The 17,766-nt window shown below is 47.2% G+C and overlaps 1 protein-coding gene across 4 annotated transcripts in view; it reads right to left on the minus strand.

Annotated features, from left to right (window-relative positions):
* TRAK1 (trafficking kinesin protein 1) overlaps positions 1-17,766 on the minus strand; it is a 239,844-nt gene that overhangs the window by 145,799 nt on the left and 76,279 nt on the right. For 3 of the 4 annotated variants that reach the window (XM_069730123.1, XM_069730122.1, XM_069730118.1), the window contains exon 3: positions 14,492-14,787. The exons of the other annotated variant lie outside the window; for it this stretch is intronic. The gene's annotated coding sequence lies outside the window, so the exon portion shown is untranslated. The remainder of the gene's footprint in view (positions 1-14,491; positions 14,788-17,766) is intronic. 4 annotated transcript variants of the gene reach the window in all.

The raw sequence follows: 17,766 nt of genomic DNA on the forward strand, positions 1-17,766 counted from the left end.
AGTTCGACGCTAGTGTGAAAGTAGCCATAATTGAGTCCCCCACTACCAGCACCTGTCTGGCCTGCACTGCTCTCCTATTTCCCTCCTTACTGTAGCAGTCACACCTTCGGCTTTCAGAGGACATGCCTGGCTGCAGCAGTGCTACCCCTGTACTGGCACCCCCCTCCTCTGCCAACTTAGCAAACTTATTGGGGTGTGCCAGATCAGGACTAGCCTCCCTGGCACTCTTCCCTCTACCAGGCCTTCTTACTGTCACCCAGCTTGCACCTGACATTTATTCATCTGCCGGCGCCTGAGCGGTAAATAAATAAAAATTTTTAAAAAAACACGGAGTGGGTTCCCCTGTATTTTTGATTAACAGCCAGGCAAAACGGACAGCTGGAGACTGCAACCCTTAACTGTCAGCATTATAAAGGTTGGTTATCAAGAATAGAGGGGTCCCCATTCAGATTTTTTAAATTAGTAATGGAGAGGCGTCTTATAGACACCTCTCCATTACTAACTTGTGCGCTTGATGTCACCGGACAATACAAAGGTGACATCAATCCCACAAATATGAACCACATTTGCCACCGCTACAGGGCAAGTGGGAATAGATGGGCAAAGCTCCAGAATTGGTGCATATAATAGATGTGTCTTTTCTGGGTGGCTGCGTGCTGCTATTTTTAGGTTGGGGGGCCAATATCCATGGACCCTTACCAGCCTGAGAATACCAGCCCCCAGCTTATTGGTTTAGCAAAGCTGGTTGTCATAAATGAGGAGGAACAAACGTCGTTTTTTAAAATTTATTTATTTAAATAATTTTAAAAAATCAGAGTGGGGACCCCTCTATTCTTGATAACCAGCCTTGCTGAAGCTGACAGCTGAGGGTTGCAGCCCCCAGCTGTGAGTTTTGCCTGGCTGGTTAACAAAAATACAAAAGAACCCTCACAGTTTGCTTTTTTTAAAATTATTTATTTACAGCGCAGGCACCAGCTGATGAATATTCCTATCAGTCGCTCCTGCTCTGACTGTTAGCAGTAACAGGCGTCAGATAATGGGAGCAGTAGTTCCATCAGCTGACACCAGTCACCGGAGGTAAACTTTATACCTCCGATCACAGCTTCTGCAGCTGCCTGCTGGCAGTGATGATTTTACCGCCGATCAGAAGCGGTATTTGCTGCGCTGCCATGCACACGTCAGTGTGGCAAACACTGGATGTTCGAGACTCCCATTCAATTTAACTGAGTGCAGGTTCGGGTCTGGGTATTGTTCTGGTACGAGAACCCGATCTTTTTGCAACTGTTCAGCTGAACCCAAACATCGAACTGTCTGTCCATCTCTACACTTGAGCACTTTTATTTGTTTTTTTTTACGGGAAAACTCACCAAAAACGCAACAAAACAATGCCATGCAAGCTTCGAGTCCCCATTGACATGAAGTGCATTTAAAGGACAGAATTTAAAGAGCCAAAGATTTTTAAATAAATTAAAAACTAATTTCCATGTTCATTCAGCACAAAAAAAACCACAGCACATGGATGAGATTAAGTTAACACTTCTGTTTCACCGACATAGTAACATGCTATCAAATTTATGCACTAAAAAACCGCATCAAATACTCAACGTGTGAACAATACGATCAGAACAATATCATATCATACAATTAGGTTCTGTAGAAGACGTAGATCTGGGGATTTATTATGATGGAATATAGGCTGAACTGGATGGACAAATGTCTTTTTTCGGCCTTACTAACTATGTTACTATGTTACTATGTAACCTAGCCTAAATGGAGCCATGTAGCAGTTCCCATAAGCTGATGCTAGCAATTAATACATCAAAGAGAACTACCGCTGTTCCTGACCCTTCGTCCTTAGCTAATAACACCAAAAATGAGACCCCCACTGATCATGAAATTATCACGTATCCTCCCAGCATTTCAATTACCATGACACATTAATCTTCAATTCCGGCCTCCATTTATTATTAATGGTTACTATTAATAATGGATTATTAAACAGCTTGCTTAACAAATAGAAAACATGCCACCAGATTCATGTATATTTCAGATGACCGGAGACGTAACAATTTTCTTTATACAGCTGAACTGCTGATCTACATTCATTTAAAGGGACTCGGTCACCTCAAATTGGCGGGAACTTTAAATGACGTTTTACCTGTCCGATGGGCGGTGTTTCATCTTAATTTCACCACCCCGTCCGTCCCTGTTGTCCGTAACATGTTAGTGAATTAGAGTACTTGTACTCCATAGTTGGCGCGTGCACAATGCAATCGGCGATCGCGAAGTATGCTTTGCCCAACTGCGGGCAAAGCCGAAAAGCATTACTGCGCATGCGCCCGCACACAATGTCCCGCAACACAGCGAAATACTTCCAGGACATAGTGCGCGGGCGCATGCGCAGTAATGCTTTTCGGCTTTGCCCGCAGTTGGGCAAAGCATACTGCGCGTTCGCGACCGAAGATTGCATTGCGCACATGCCAACTAAGGAGCACAAGTACTCTAATTCACTAACATATTGTGGACAACAGGGACGGACGGGGTGGAGAGATGAAGATGAAACGCCGCCCATCGGACAGGTAAAAAGTCATTTAAATATCCCGCCAATTTGAGGCGACAGGTTCCCTTTAACCTAAGTTTTATCTTTTTAAGTTAAAAATAAAAAGATGACCAAAGAACAAACATGATGGAACTACTACAGTAGCGTGGCCTTTTTTAGGGAAAAGGTGTAATGTAAGCGATTTACTTTTGACAAGTTCTGGAGAATTCCTATTCCACACTGATGAGGGGCAAATACCCCATAACAGCTGTCTGTGGATGATACCATGTTTTGGCATAGGTGGTTTTCCTTTTTGGATGCTGCCCTTCCCGTGGTTGTTCCTTCCTGGTGAAAGACCTAGCTATTTATTACTTGCGTTGAGAAACACTTGATGGTGTCACCACAGCTTTTCTACATGCATTTGCATATTTCCCATAAGGGATGGGGGCAGTGTTCTGGATCACTGCGTTGAGAAACACGTGATGGTGTCTCCGCCGTGTTGGATGTTTTGATCTCCCCGAGGTCATTCATCCCTATGTTTAAAGTTCTGGAGAACGACTCCTGCAATACTAGCCAAAAAGAGGTTAATACTAGGAAGCTGGGGGGATTCGTCATTTTCTAACCTGGGATCGGAGGGTATGTATGAGTTATACATCCTCCCAGCCAGTGGGCGTGGCCTTGCTCTCTAGAAACTTGTATGGAGTGAGGCCGTGCCCTCTAGTCGGACACGCCCACTGGCTCAATACAAGTGTATGGAGCGAGGCCACACACACTGGCCCAGGAGTATGTACAGTTAGGGCCAGAAATATTTGGACAGTTACACAATTTTCGCGAGTTGGGCTCTGCATGCCACCACATTGGATTTGAAATGAAACCTCTACAACAGAATTCAAGTGCAGATTGTAACGTTTAATTTGAAGGGTTGAACAAAAATATCTGATAGAAAATGTAGGAATTGTACACATTTCTTTACAAACACTCCACATTTTAGGAGGTCAAAAGTAATTGGACAAATAAACATAACCCAAACAAAATATTTTTATTTTCAATATTTTGTTGCAAATCCTTTGGAGGCAATCACTGCCTTAAGTCTGGAACCCATGGACATCACCAAACGCTGGGTTTCCTCCGTCTTAATGCTTTGCCAGGCCTTTACAGCCGCAGCCTTCAGGTCTTGCTTGTTTGTAGGTCTTTCCGTCTTAAGTCTGGATTTGAGCAGTGAAATGCACGCTCAATTGGGTTTAGATCTGGAGATTGACTTGGCCATTGCAGAATGTTCCACTTTTTGGCACTCGAACTCCTGGGTAGCTTTGGCTGTATGCTTGGGGTCATTGTCCATCTGTACTATGAAGCGCCGTCCAATCAACTTTGCAGCATTTGGCTGAATCTGGGCTGAAAGTATATCCCGGTACACTTCAGAATTCATCCGGCTACTCTCGTCTGCTCTTATGTCATCAATAAACACAAGTGACCCAGTGCCATTGAAAGCCATGCATGCCCATGCCATCACGTTGCCTCCACCATGTTTTACAGAGGATGTGGTGTGCCTTGGATCATGTGCCGTTCCCTTTCTTCTCCAAACTTTTTTCTTCCCATCATTCTGGTACAGGTTGATCTTTGTCTCATCTGTCCATAGAATACTTTTCCAGAACTGAGCTGGCTTCTTGAGGTGTTTTTCTGCAAATTTAACTCTGGCCTGTCTATTTTTGGTATTGATGAATGGTTTGCATCTAGATGTGAACCCTTTGTATTTACGGTCATGGAGTCTTCTCTTTACTGTTGACTTAGAGACAGATACACCTACTTCACTGAGAGTGTTCTGGACTTCAGTTGATGTTGTGAACGGGTTCTTCTTCACCAAATTAAGTATGCGGCGATCATCCACCACTGTTGTCATCCGTGGACGCCCAGGCCTTTTTGAGTTCCCAAGCTCACCAGTCAATTCCTTTTTTCTCAGAATGTACCCAACTGTTGATTTTGCTACTCCAAGCATGTCTGCTATCTCTCTGATGGATTTTTTCTTTTTTTTCAGCCTCAGGATGTTCTGCTTCACCTCAATTGAGAGTTCCTTTGACCGCATGTTGTCTGCTCACAGCAACAGCTTCCAAATGCAAAACCACACAACTGGAATCCACCCCTGACCTTTTAACTACTTCATTGATTACAGGTTAACGAGGGAGACGCCTTCAGAGTTAATTGCAGCCCTTAGAGTCCATTGTCCAATTACTTTTGGTCCCTTGAAAAAGAGGACGCTATGCATTACAGAGCTATGATTCCTAAACCCTTTCTCCGATTTGGATGTGGAAACTATCATATTGCAGCTGGGAGTGTGCACTTTCAGCCCATATTATATATATAATTGTATTTCTGAACATGTTTTTGTAAACAGCTAAAATAACAAAACTTGTGTCACTGTCCAAATATTTCTGTCCCTAACTGTATAACTCATATGTACCCTTCATTCCCAGGCGTGAAACCGGTGAATCCCCGCAGCGCATTGTGGCTTGTTAACGACATCTAGTGAGAATTTCATGTCAATAGCACGTTTAGAGATATATTTACTTAGAAACTTGGTGACATGTTCAATACTTATTTCACCCGCTATAGATATGTATTGGATTATTTTATCAATTTATTTATTGGGTTGGACACTACATAATGAGTTTCTTTCATTTGAACTAACTGCTATAGATGAGCCCCCTCGTAAATACCTTGCTGTCCCAAATCCTTGTATGACCTGAGGTACCCCACCGGTCAATTGGTGCCAGAAGGAGAGTCCTCTTACGTCCTGGAATGTCCGGACTCTGGAATCTGACATGACATCACAATCACGTGCCATCACATCCTGTACATCCATTTACAGTAGAACATGTTTAGTAAGTAAGCGTGCATAGGTGGATACGTTTCATTGTCAGGGTTGGTGTTCTGGTGCTTTGTGTTCCCTTTATGCCTTCTATGCACATTATCAAGGACTTGCCTGCAGCTGTCTCCTGAAGAGATGGTGCTCAGGCTGTGAGAGTGTGTGAAGATGAAAACTAAGAAGAGAGAAGTACTACCGCAAACATGCACACCGTCCAAAAAATAATAATAATAATGAAATGATAAACAACGTTTTTATTAGCACACCTTAGACACCACAAACAGATTAAAACATAATTAAAATAAAAAAAACAAACACCAAATATCACTCAGGAATTATTTACAGAATTTGGTGTACAAGGTTGTTACACCAATAACCTATACTAAACCTACTGGCTCATGAGGTAATGTAAAGCCCTAAAAAGAAGAAACATGGGTAACCCCATGTAGTCAAGCGCAAAGCCCCGTCAGGGGAAAGGAAACATGAATCCCCTGCCCAAAGCAACCACCATGAGAGAAACCACCATCATAAGGTTTAGAGGTAAACAAGGGTTAAATGACCCGATATGGTACATATAAAAGGAGGTAATCCTCCTAAATGTAGATCCCGGTGAGAAGGACTATGTCCCACGCGTATCGCCCCAACAAGCAGGGCTTCCCTGTGGTTTCTCTCATGGTGGTTGCTTTGGGCAGGGGATTCATGTTTCATGTTCCTGAGTGATATTTGGTGTTTGTTTTTTGGGATTTTAATTATGTTATTTTAATTATGTTTTAATCTGTTTGTGGTGTCTAAGGTGTGCTAATAAAAACTTTGTTTATCATTTCAGTATTATTATTAGTTTTTGGATGGTGTGCATATTTGCGGTAGTACTTCTCTCTTCTTTGGTTACAACTTTTTTACTACTGACATTGCACCCCAGTTTCTCATGTCGGCATACATAGTGGTGCGCCTGGTTTCTACATATTTTGTGAAGATGAGGCTGAAAGAGGAGTGGGAAGGTTTAGGGTGATTTACAGGTCTGTGCGCACTGCTGGGGTGCAGCCCAGCACAAGTGGTCATGGGAAATGTTGTGAGAAGGAAGCAAGGGGTTCTGAAGAGGAAGTGATGGCTGTGAAAACAGAGCTGATGCCTGGGGAAAGGAAGGTATAAAACAGGAAAATTGGGACTGTCTCACAAATAACAGTTACATTTTAATTAATAGATCTTGGAATAATAATAAGTTCCACAACTGAATGTGTTCAATAAAATGTTCCTGTGCTGAGATAATCTTATAAATGTTCCCCTGCTGTGTAATGACCGTGTCTGACCGTGCAGGAACATGGTCTGATCATACCACAGCTCCGGGGCAGGGGACAAGCAATAGAGTATTTAGACAAGACCGCACAGGGTCACACCTGATTCTTTCTGTGAGGTAAAACATTTCCCTGCCCGTTTTTAAACAATGTTTTAATTCAAAGAAAAAAATCATTTGTGATCCTGTGCTGTACTGTCAGTATACTTCACTCCCCTGCCCAGGAGATGTGGTGTGATCAGACCATGTCCCTGTATGGTCAGACACAGCCATTGCACAGTACACAGCAGGGGCACATTTATAAGATTATCTCAGCACAGGGGGATTTATTTTATCACATCCAATTGTGGAAATTATTGTTAGTCCAAGATCTATTGATTAAAATCAACTTTTGTTTGTGGGAAAACCCCTTTAACCTCTTAATGACCGCCGATACGCCTTTTAACAGCAGCAGTTAAGGGTACTTCCTCAGGGATGCTTTTTAACAACACTGAGAAATAAGGGTAAAGAGTCCCCCAGTGTCAGAAAATCTGCTAGGTCTTGGCTACCGGGGGATCTGCTGGCCGGTACCTGGCAACAATAGGGAATTTTTCCTATTGGTTCCTTTTGATCACTATGATCAAAATAAAAAAAAAATTGTAACTCAAATCCGCCTTTGTGGAAATTTTTTTTACAAAATTTAAAAAATAGGGATTTTTGTGTTACTCACCGTAAAATCCTTTTCTCAGAGACGCTCATTGGGGGACACAGGACTGTGGGGTGTATGCTTCTGCCGCCAGGAGGCTGACACTAAGTAAACTTAAAAAAAAAAAATTAGCTCCTCCTCCATCGTATACACCCTGACACTGGCTACCAGAGACTCCAGTTTGGTGTAAAAAGCAGTAGGAGAACAAAACTCAACAGATAATATAACAGCATAAATACAGAAAATTTTATGTCTAGAAAAGATTCTGACTAACGCAATCAGATATAACAAAAGCAGCCATAAGGCTACCAGGGAGGGAGCTGTGTCCCCCAATGAGCGTCTCGGAGAAAAGGATTTTACGGTGAGTAACACAAAAATCCCTATTTCTCCTTCGCCTCATTGGGGGACACAGGACTGTGGGATGTCCTAAAGCAGTCCCTGGGTGGGAAAAAAATAACTCACCAGTAAAAGACCTCCATATATTGGTTGTCTATAAATGCGCCACTGCCGCTTGAAGAATTCTTCTACCCAGACTTGCATCTGCAGAGGTCTGGGAGTGGACATTATAATGTTTGACAAACGTATGCAGACTAGACCAGGTCGCAGCCTTGCAAACCTGTTCTGCTGAAGCCTGGTGCCGAATGGCCCAGGAGGCCCCCACTGCTCTAGTCGAATGGGCCTTAATTCCATCCGGAACCGTCATGCCCATGGTGCGATAAGACTCCTGAATGGTCGCTCTTATCCACCTGGCCAGGGTAGATTTTGAAGCCGCGCATCCCTTCCTGCGACCCTGCGGAAGGAAAAAAAAGAGCATCTGTCTGGCGAAAAGGAGCCGTTCGGGAAACGTACCTCCTCAGAGCCCTCACCAGATCCAACGTATGGAGAGCTTTTTCTACACGGTGCGTAGGTGCCGGACAAAAAGAGGGCAGAACAATATCTTCATTGATGTGAAATGATGAAACAACCTTCGGCAAAAAAGACGGTGCTGGTCTGAGCACTACCTTGTCCTGATGAAAACGCAAAAAGGGAGGCCGACAAGAAAGGGCTGCCAGCTCCGATACCCGTCTTATGGACGTTATGGCCACTAAAAATACGACTTTCCAAGAAAGAAACATCAAAGAAACATCTTGAAGAGGCTCAAAAGGAGCGTCCTGTAAAGCCTTTAAGACCAGATTAAGGTCCCAAGCTTCCAAAGGAGCCTTATAAGGAGGAACCTTATGAGCGACTCCCTGGAAAAAAGTCCTGACTTGACGATTAGGAGCAATCTTGCGCTGAAAAAAGGACTGATAAAGCCGAAACCTGCCTTTTAAGGGTACTCGGAGCAAGCCCAGAATCCAGGCCTGTTTGAAGGAAGGCTAGAATGTTAGGAACGGAAAAACGCAGAGGAGGCAGCCCGCGCTCTCTGCACCAGGAAAGGAACACCTCCCAAGTGCGATAATAAATCTTGGCCGAGACGGACTTACGTGCACTGATCATGGTATCAGCCACTTCTTGAGAAAAACCTGCCCGAGTTAAAACCCAAGATTCAATGGCAAAGGCCGTCAAACGTAGGACCTCTGAGTTCTGGTGGTAGATCGGCCCTTGAAATAGAAGATCCGGCCGATCGGGGAGCCGCCAAGGAACCCCGGCGAGAAGTTGTACCAGATCTGCATACCAGGTCCGTCGTGGCCAATCCGGGGCGATCAGGATGGCCGGTGCTCTCTCTGATTTGATTTTCTTGATTACCCTCGGGAGCAGTGCCAGAGGAGGGAATAGATAAGAGAGATAAAACTGGTTCCACGACATAACCAGCGCATCCACGGCAATTGCCTGGGGGTCTCGGTACCGAGAGACAAACCTGGGAACCTTGGCATTCATCCTGGACGCCATTAGATCCACGTCCGGAGTCCCCCAGAGATGGCATATCTGCAAAAACACCTCGGGATGGAGAGACCATTCCCCGGAGGCTAGGCCCTGACTGCTTAGAAAATCTGCCGCCCAGTTTTCCTCGCCCGGAATGTGGACTGCTGAGATTACAGAGCGATTTTTCTCCGCCCAGAGTAGAATTTGTTTTACCTCCTGCATGGCTGCCTTGCTGCGGGTGCCCCCCTGGTGATTGATGTAGGCTACCGCCGTGGCGTTGTCCGATTGTATCCGGACAGGACGACCTGCCAGAAGATGGTGGAAATGTAACAAGGCTAGTCGAACTGCTCGAATCTCTAAGATATTGATGGGGAGATCTGATTCCCGAGGAGACCAGCGTCCCTGAGCTGTGTGTTGAAAAAACACCGCTCCCCAACCCAGGAGACTGGCATCTGTGGAAACCACTAGCCAATTGGTTGGGGAAAAGGGCTTCCCCCTGAGTAGAGATGAGCTGTTTAGCCACCAAGAGAGGGCCTGCCTGACCTGGAGAGACAACCGAAACCTGCGGTTGAGGGAGAGAGGATTTTTGTTCCACACCGATAGGATTGCTTGTTGGAGGGGTCGAAGATGAAACTGCGCAAAAGGAACCGCCTCTATAGTAGCAACCATCTTTCCTAATACCCTCATGCCAGACCGAATCGTATGAGGGCATGGTTGTTGAAGATTCCTCACTTCCCGCCGAAGGGCTAGGACCTTGTCCTGGGGAAGGATTGATAGGGCTTGAGAGGTGTCGAAGATCATGCCTAAAAATGAGATCTTTCGAGACGGCTGTAGGGATGACTTCCTTAAATTTACCAGCCACCCTAAGCGAGAAAGGGTGTCCAGAGTGATGCTGACATTTTCCCTGCAAGATAGAAAAGTCGGTCCCTTGATCAGCAGATCGTCTAGGTATGGCAAGACAACTATACCTCGGGAGTGCAGAATGGACACCACAGTAGACATGACTTTTGTGAACACCCTGGGAGCGGAAGCCAGCCCGAAGGGTAATGCCGTGAACTGGAAGTGTAGATTGTTTACGGCAAACCGGAGAAATCTTTGATGAGGCGGAAAGATGGGAATATGCAGATAAGCATCCTGAATGTCTACTGAGGCCAAAAACTCTCCTTTTTCCAGAGAGGCGATGACAGAACTGAGCGATTCCATCCGAAAGTGACGAACGCAGACAAACTTGTTTAAAAGTTTTAAATCTAGAATAGGCCGTACCGCTCCGTCCTTTTTGGGGACTACAAAAAGATTGGAATAAAAACCCCGAAACCTTTCCTCCCTTGGGACAGGAGAAATTACACCGCTGAGACGAAGGGACTCTATGGAGTTGTACAGGTCTTGTCGGAGGGACTCGGACTTGGGAAGACGGGATGGGAAAAACCGGGGAGGAGGTAGACGGACCAGCTCTATCTTGTAACCTGAAGATACGAGCTCCCCCACCCACCGGTCGTGGACTACTTGAAGCCAGACCTGGTGAAATAAAAGTAGACGTCCGCCTACTCTGCTGGAGGTACTCCGAGGAGGCCTCCAGTCACTTGGCCGAAAATCTTTGAGTCCTAGATCCTCTGGATCTGGTAGACTGGGAACGCATTCTTCCCCCCTGGTTGGCCGAATAGGGCATCCGAACGTCTCGGTCCTGATTGGGTCGACCTTGCGCAGCAGAACTCGATGCTGGAGCCCATCTAGCATTTCGGAAGGGTCTGAAACGTGCTTGAAATTGGCGGCGAAAAGGCTGTCTAATCCTCTGCTGGGGAAGAAACTTACTCTTCCCTCCTGTGGAATCCGAAATCAGCTGATCCAGTTTTTCACCGAACAAGCGGCCACCCTGATACGAAAGAGTTGTAAGCGATTTTTTAGAGGTAGAGTCCGCCCGCCATGTTCTAAGCCAGAGGGCCCTCCTAATAGCAATAGCATTAGCCGCGGCTGCAGAGGCACAATCTGCAGCATCCAAAGATGCATTAATCAGATAACTACCAGCCAGTGCTATCTGAGATGACATTTCCACCAATTCTGCTGACAAATCACTTTCTTGACGAGCCCTTGATAAAGACTCTGACCAAGACATCATAGCCTTAGCAACCCAGGTTGCCGCGAAAGAAGGGAAAAGCGCCGAACTTGATGCCTCGAAAACGGAGCGAGCCAAGCTTTCAATAAGACGATTCGTAGGATCCTTAATTGCTGAGCCATTAGGGAGCGATAATAAAGTGTTAGAAGCTAAACGGGACACCGGAGGATCCACAGCAGGATTTTCCGCCCAATTACTACAAAGTTCAGTAGCAAGGGGGTACCTAACTTTCAGAGCCCTCAGCCCTGAAAAACGTTTGTCCGGGTGCTCCCGGTTGCGGCGAATCAGATCCTCAAATTCCGGATGCGAGGCAAATACCCTATGGGTCCGTTTTGCCCGCTTAAATGTGACCTTATGATCTGAGGATGAGGCGAGCTCGTCCTCTATCCCCAGGGACTGATTGACAGCCTCAATGAGGCTATCTACCGACTCCTGAAATCCAGGACTCTCAAAATTAAGGGACCCTTCAGACTCATAGTCTGTCTCAACTTCTCCGCTCTCTTCAGGGGAAGGAGATCGAGATACAGAGCTCCAGGATGCAGAAGCACCTGAGGGCCTGTGTGACACAGTGCGAATCCGCTTTCCACGCGTCTGTCTAGTGCGAGCGCGACCCCTGCAGGCCGAAGGCTCCTGAGACCCTGAGGCCCTCTCCGAGACAGATGGACTGCCAGCCCCGACCGCCGGGGACTGAAGGGATTTGATTGCTTCAGAGAGGGACGCCATGGATTGCGACAAGGACGTGACCCATTCTGGCGGAGCTGCCCCAGAATCTTGAGGGGCAGGAGCCGGAGGGATTGCTGGGGAGCTGGCAGGGGGGGGGGGCTCCTGGGCGCGTTCAGAGTCACAGGCCTCGCAGCGGCGATTACTCTGGGCGTGCGGGAAAGGGGCAATCTACACAACCGGTAAATAGAACCGTGTGAGATTTAACTCTTCTAGACATAATTATCCGTAAAGCTCTACCCAGGGACAGAGACTGGGACAAAAAAATACTGCTACAGCAGGTAGCACCTACCCCAGTCCTGTGCCCCCAAGGTTGTAGCAACGGATCCAGACGCACGCTGCGGAGCAATAGGATGCTGCTTTTATCCTCTTCAGAGCCTGGGCTGATAGTGAGCGGTACCGCCATACAGCGCTACGGCCTGTAGTAGGCCTAACGCCGGGAACTCAATTTTTTTCCCCCCAGAGAGGAAGGGCGGAAACCGGAAGTGGACGCGCCGGAAGGGGAGGAGCCAAATGACGCGGTCTGCTGGACGGAAGCCCGGGCCCTGTGCTGCCCGGCCCGCACCAGGAGAAGACAGAGCGGCACAGCCGCACTCTAGCGCCGCACACCGGAGCGCCGCGGCAACGCAGGACCGGCCGCATATCAGCGCCAGCCGCCAGGACAATGGCGTCGGAAATGCCACGCTGCAGCGCCGCAGCACAGCCACCGGACCTGGCGCATGGAGAAACCAGAAGCGTCAGGTAATTCAAAATCAATAGCGCCCTGCCAGGAGCCCCCCAGCGCCCCAGCAGAGGGGGAAAGCCAAAAAGAAAAGACGGTGCAGGAACCCTATCTCCGTTATCTGTCAGGATAAGGAGAGGGACCGTCCACCACCGCATCTATCACCGCAGCAGAGCCGGGGTGTAGAAAACCTGGGGGGAAACACGGACGACTACGGGCACCTGTACAGCCCAGGGTCTCAATACCTTAGGGTGGTCAGGGCCAAGTCCGGTGAAGAATCCCACGTAGCGGGAAAGGATACGTGGACATGAAATCACACGTGCTTGCCCGTTGATGGTTTTGGGGAGATCGGACCCTCAAAAGGATCCGTCGCCCCTTCAATTCATCGCGTTGAAAAAATGGAGTCCAAGAGAAAGGACTCAGAGGTGTGCCTCCTTGAGACACTAAGCATAAACTGGAGTCTCTGGTAGCCAGTGTCAGGGTGTATACGATGGAGGGGGAGCTAACTTTTTTTTTTTTAAGTTTACTTAGTGTCAGCCTCCTGGCGGCAGAAGCATACACCCCACAGTCCTGTGTCCCCCAATGAGGCGAAGGAGAAAATGCTATTTTTTTCCATTCTTTGCAGTTGGGGTTAGAGTTGGAGTTAGAATTGAAGTTTTTTAATAAGTTTAAAAAAAAAGAAAAAAAAAAGATGACAATATGAAAGCTACCGTAGTTTGGAGCGCAAGTGCTCACTACTCGAGTTTGCATCGGGTGCTTGGGTATGCACAGAGTATCACAATTCCCTATGTTTTCTTGGGGGTGTCTAATAGTAGCAAAACATGCGGGGTAGGGACTCGAGCACCCGCGATATTTGGCGCATACCCGAGTACCCGATGAAAACTGGAGTAGCGAGCACGTGCGCTCAACAGTAATAACGACATATTCAATATGTCAACCTAATGCTATCAAAATGGTCAACTTTTAACCATTATAACGTCCTAATATAAAAAACAAACAAAAGAAAAACGGTTTCCAAAATTGTGCTAATGTAAAGTTATTAACTATTTTGTGTGATACGACTCTCTGTCTTAAGAGCACAAAAATTGAAAGTTTGAAAATTTAAGTTTTCCAAATTTTTGCCAAATTTCCGTTTTTTTCATAAATAAACACAAAATGTATCGAATAAATTTTACCACTATCATGAAGTACAATAGGTCAAGAAAAACATTCTCAGAATTGGTGGCATCTGTTTACACAGGATCATAAGGTGCCGAAAACAACGTGCAGCACAAAAGATCATTTCACCCGACGAATGAACGGTCTTCTTGTTCATCAGGAGATCGGCAATATGTTCAGACTAAGATTTTTGTGAAATGACCATTCAGAATTTTCTTGCAGTGTAAATGATGGTCTATAATTTGCCTAACAAAAAAAACTAATGCCATAGGCGAGGCATCTGGTGAGGAATTTTTAGGGAATTGTGACAATATGGTTTCCTAACGTGGTACAGCTAAACAATGCCTATCGGGAAGGACGGTACACCTAATGCAAGACGGAACTACAAGGGAGATAATAAGGCAGGTTATTTTTATTCTCCTTTCTCTATCAGATATGAACTCAAATATGTAAAATAATCACCAATGATTTTAGTACATTTCCACATAAAAAGTCTTTTCAATGTCATGACAAGGGCATGTGGCAAACGCTGTCCCAATCTTGAGGTCTCAGACAAGTTACACACCTGTAATGGTGCCGGCATCTCTGTATTCTCTCGGACCCAGAGCATCTTCAGGTCCCGCGGCTTCGCTTACATAGTGCTCTTCATCAAAGCCTGCAGCACAGGCTAGGTCTGCATTGTCGCCTACTAGCGGAACGGGCGCGATGGCGGCCGAGGTGTCGTGTTGCACAGCTGTGGGGTCCAGCTTGGCAGGTTTCACGGAAATGTGCAAACTGCCATCGATTGTAGCAGTGTTGGTGCCGTGGTCTAGTAGTCCATAGGTTCTCCCAGTGTGTGATTACTAATGTCATGGACAATAGCTGCAGAGAAAAGAAAGCGTTTGTTAAAGTAGAAATGTTTCCTATTTGCTACACGCAATAGAGAACATGTCTGTGGGGTGTTACAGTTAAAAAGTAAACTTTATTTTTTTATTTTAGCAATTTTTCCAGCACAGAAATGTATGAAACTTTACAAATCACTTCATTCCTGAAAAAATAAAAGCATGCAAGTGGCTTCCAAGCCCCTGCTTTTCCCCAGTCTATTCACCTGCCTTCAGTGGCAGTGATATCAGAATGTGCTTGTTTGGAGTACAGATGATGGCAGTGATGGGGTCAGCTCCTGTGTCTCACACACCCTGTGAAGTGTCGGTGTACTGTCTGATCGATGAATGGATCCATGAAACTTTACGGCCTCGATTCATCACGAGGGGTGGAGTGAGAGGTGCACAACTAAGAGGCTCATGGGCCATCACACCCCAGGTCTGTTTTTGGCAAAACTTGAGACTTTTCAAATCTTTTATGCAAGTTTTCTGGTATAAAAGCTTTAATGAATTGAAACCTATGAGATTGTGTGCTGTCAGATTAAAGGAAAATTGGACAGCACACCGATACGTGAATGTAATCTCCTTAGGGTACACAGAGGCCAATCACAGGGCTCATACAGAACCTGTGGATCTCACTCCAGTCGCAGACAGCAATGCATGGAATGGCTGCAGGTTTCACAACCGGAGCGTGACAATGAAATACACGAAGAGATCATGATCCCATGGTCAGTCCATGTGTTAGAAGTCTGTGCTCGGAAGTCTAAATGATAAGCGGATAAGATGTTAGCGGAGAGTGTTCAGATAAGCACAACACTCAGAGGAGGAGACAGGAGCCGGACTTTTCACTGCCATCATCTGTACTCCAAATCAGACCTGGGCAAAGTGCGGCCCGCGGGCCACATCCGCCCTTCTGGCTGTTCCAACCCAGTCTGCTGACCAAGACAGCCGACGGGCTGAAAACAGTGGCCCACGGTCTTTCTGTGGACATGAGGAGGCTATAGGGGTCTTACTGTGGACATGGGGAGGTTATGGGGGGTCTTACTGTGGAGATGAAGAGCCTATGGGGGTCTTACTGTGGACATGGGAGACTATGGGGGCTTATCAGACATGGGAAGTTATCAGTCTCTCATGCTTGCCATGGGGTGGCTGTATGGGCCTTATATGCAGGACATGGGGAGGCAGTGTGGGCCTCATATGTAGGACGTGGGGAGGCAGTGTGGGCCTCACATGTAGGACATGGGAAGGCAGTGTGGGCCTCATATGCAGGACATGGGGAGGCAGTGTGGGCCTCATATGCAGGACATGGGGAGGCAGTGTGGGCCTCACATGTAGGACATGGGAAGGCAGTGTGGGCCTCATATGTAGGACATGGGGAGGCTGTGTGGGCCTGATATGCACGACATGGGGAGGCAGTGTGGGCCTCACATGTAGGACATGGGAAGGCAGTGTGGGCCTCACATGTAGGACATGGGAAGGCAGTGTGGGCCTCACATGTAGGACATGGGAAGGCAGTGTGGGCCTCATATGTAGGACATGGGGAGGCAGTGTGGGCCTGATATGCACGACATGGGGAGGCAGTGTGGGCCTGATATGCACGACATGGGGAGGCAGTGTGGGCCTGATATGCAGGACATGGGGAGGCAGTGTGGGCCTGATATGCAGGACATGGGGAGGCAATATGGGCCTGATATTCAGGACATGGGGAGGCAGTGTGGGCCTGATATGCAGGGACAAGGGGAGGCAGTGTGGGGCTCATATGCAGGACATGGGGAGGCAGTCTAGGCCTCATATGTAGGACATGGGAAGGCAGTGTGGGCCTCATATCCAGGACATGGGGAGGCTGTGTGGGGCTCATATGCTGGACATGGGGAGGCAATGTGGGCCTCATATGTAGGACATGGGGAGGCAGTCTAGGCCTCATATGTAGGACATGGGAAGGCAGTGTGGGCCTCATATCCAGGACATGGGGAGGCAGTGTGGGCCTGATATGCAGGACATGGGGAGGCAGTGTGGGCCTGATATGCACGACATGGGGAGGCAGTGTGGGCCTGATATGCACGACATGGGGAGGCAGTGTGGGCCTCATATGAAGGACATGGGGAGGCTGTGTGGGCCTCATATGCAGGACATGGGGAGGCTGTGTGGGCCTCATATGCAGGACATGGGGAGGCTGTGTGGGCCTGATATGCAGGACATGGGGAGGCAATATGGGCCTGATATGCAGGACATGGGGAGGCAGTGTGGGCCTGATATGCAGGGACAAGGGGAGGCAGTCTAGGCCTCATATGTAGGACATGGGAATCAGTGTGGGCCTCATATCCAGGACATGGGGAGGCTGTGTGGGCCTGATATGCACGACACGGGGAGGCAGTGTGGGCCTGATATGCAGGACACGGGGAGGCAATGTGGGCCTGATATGCAGGACAAGGGGAGGCAATGTGGGCCTGATATGCAGGACAAGGGGAGGCTATGTGGGCCTCATATGCAGGACATGGGGAGGCAGTGTGGGCCTCATATGCAGGACATGGGGAGGCTGTGTGGGCCTCATATGCTAGACATGGGGAGGCTGTGTGGGGCTCATATGCTGGACATGGGGAGGCTGTGTGGGGCTCATATGCTGGACATGGGGAGGCTGTGTGGGCCTGATATGCTGGACATTGGGGGGCTGTGTGGGCCTCAGATGCTGGACATATGGATATATAGAAGGGGCTGTAGTCTGGTTCAAAAGGTATATAGGGGAATGTCTGCACACTTAATTCTGTTCAATATTGAGTGATATCATTAATATTAATTATAATTATTATATTAATAATTACTGTATATGGTGATATTAATATTGAGCTTAATTAATTTCACCCTATTGGTTAGGCCCTCCACAACAGTCACGGTCTCTCATGTGGCCCCTCGGGAAAATTAATTGCCCACCCCTGCTCCAAATGAATATTTTGTTTTACTTGCAGCTGAAAGCAATTAAATA

Source organism: Ranitomeya imitator, chromosome 6 (assembly GCF_032444005.1).
Source record: "Ranitomeya imitator isolate aRanImi1 chromosome 6, aRanImi1.pri, whole genome shotgun sequence".
In the NCBI taxonomy this organism is placed as follows: Eukaryota; Metazoa; Chordata; class Amphibia; order Anura; family Dendrobatidae; genus Ranitomeya; species Ranitomeya imitator.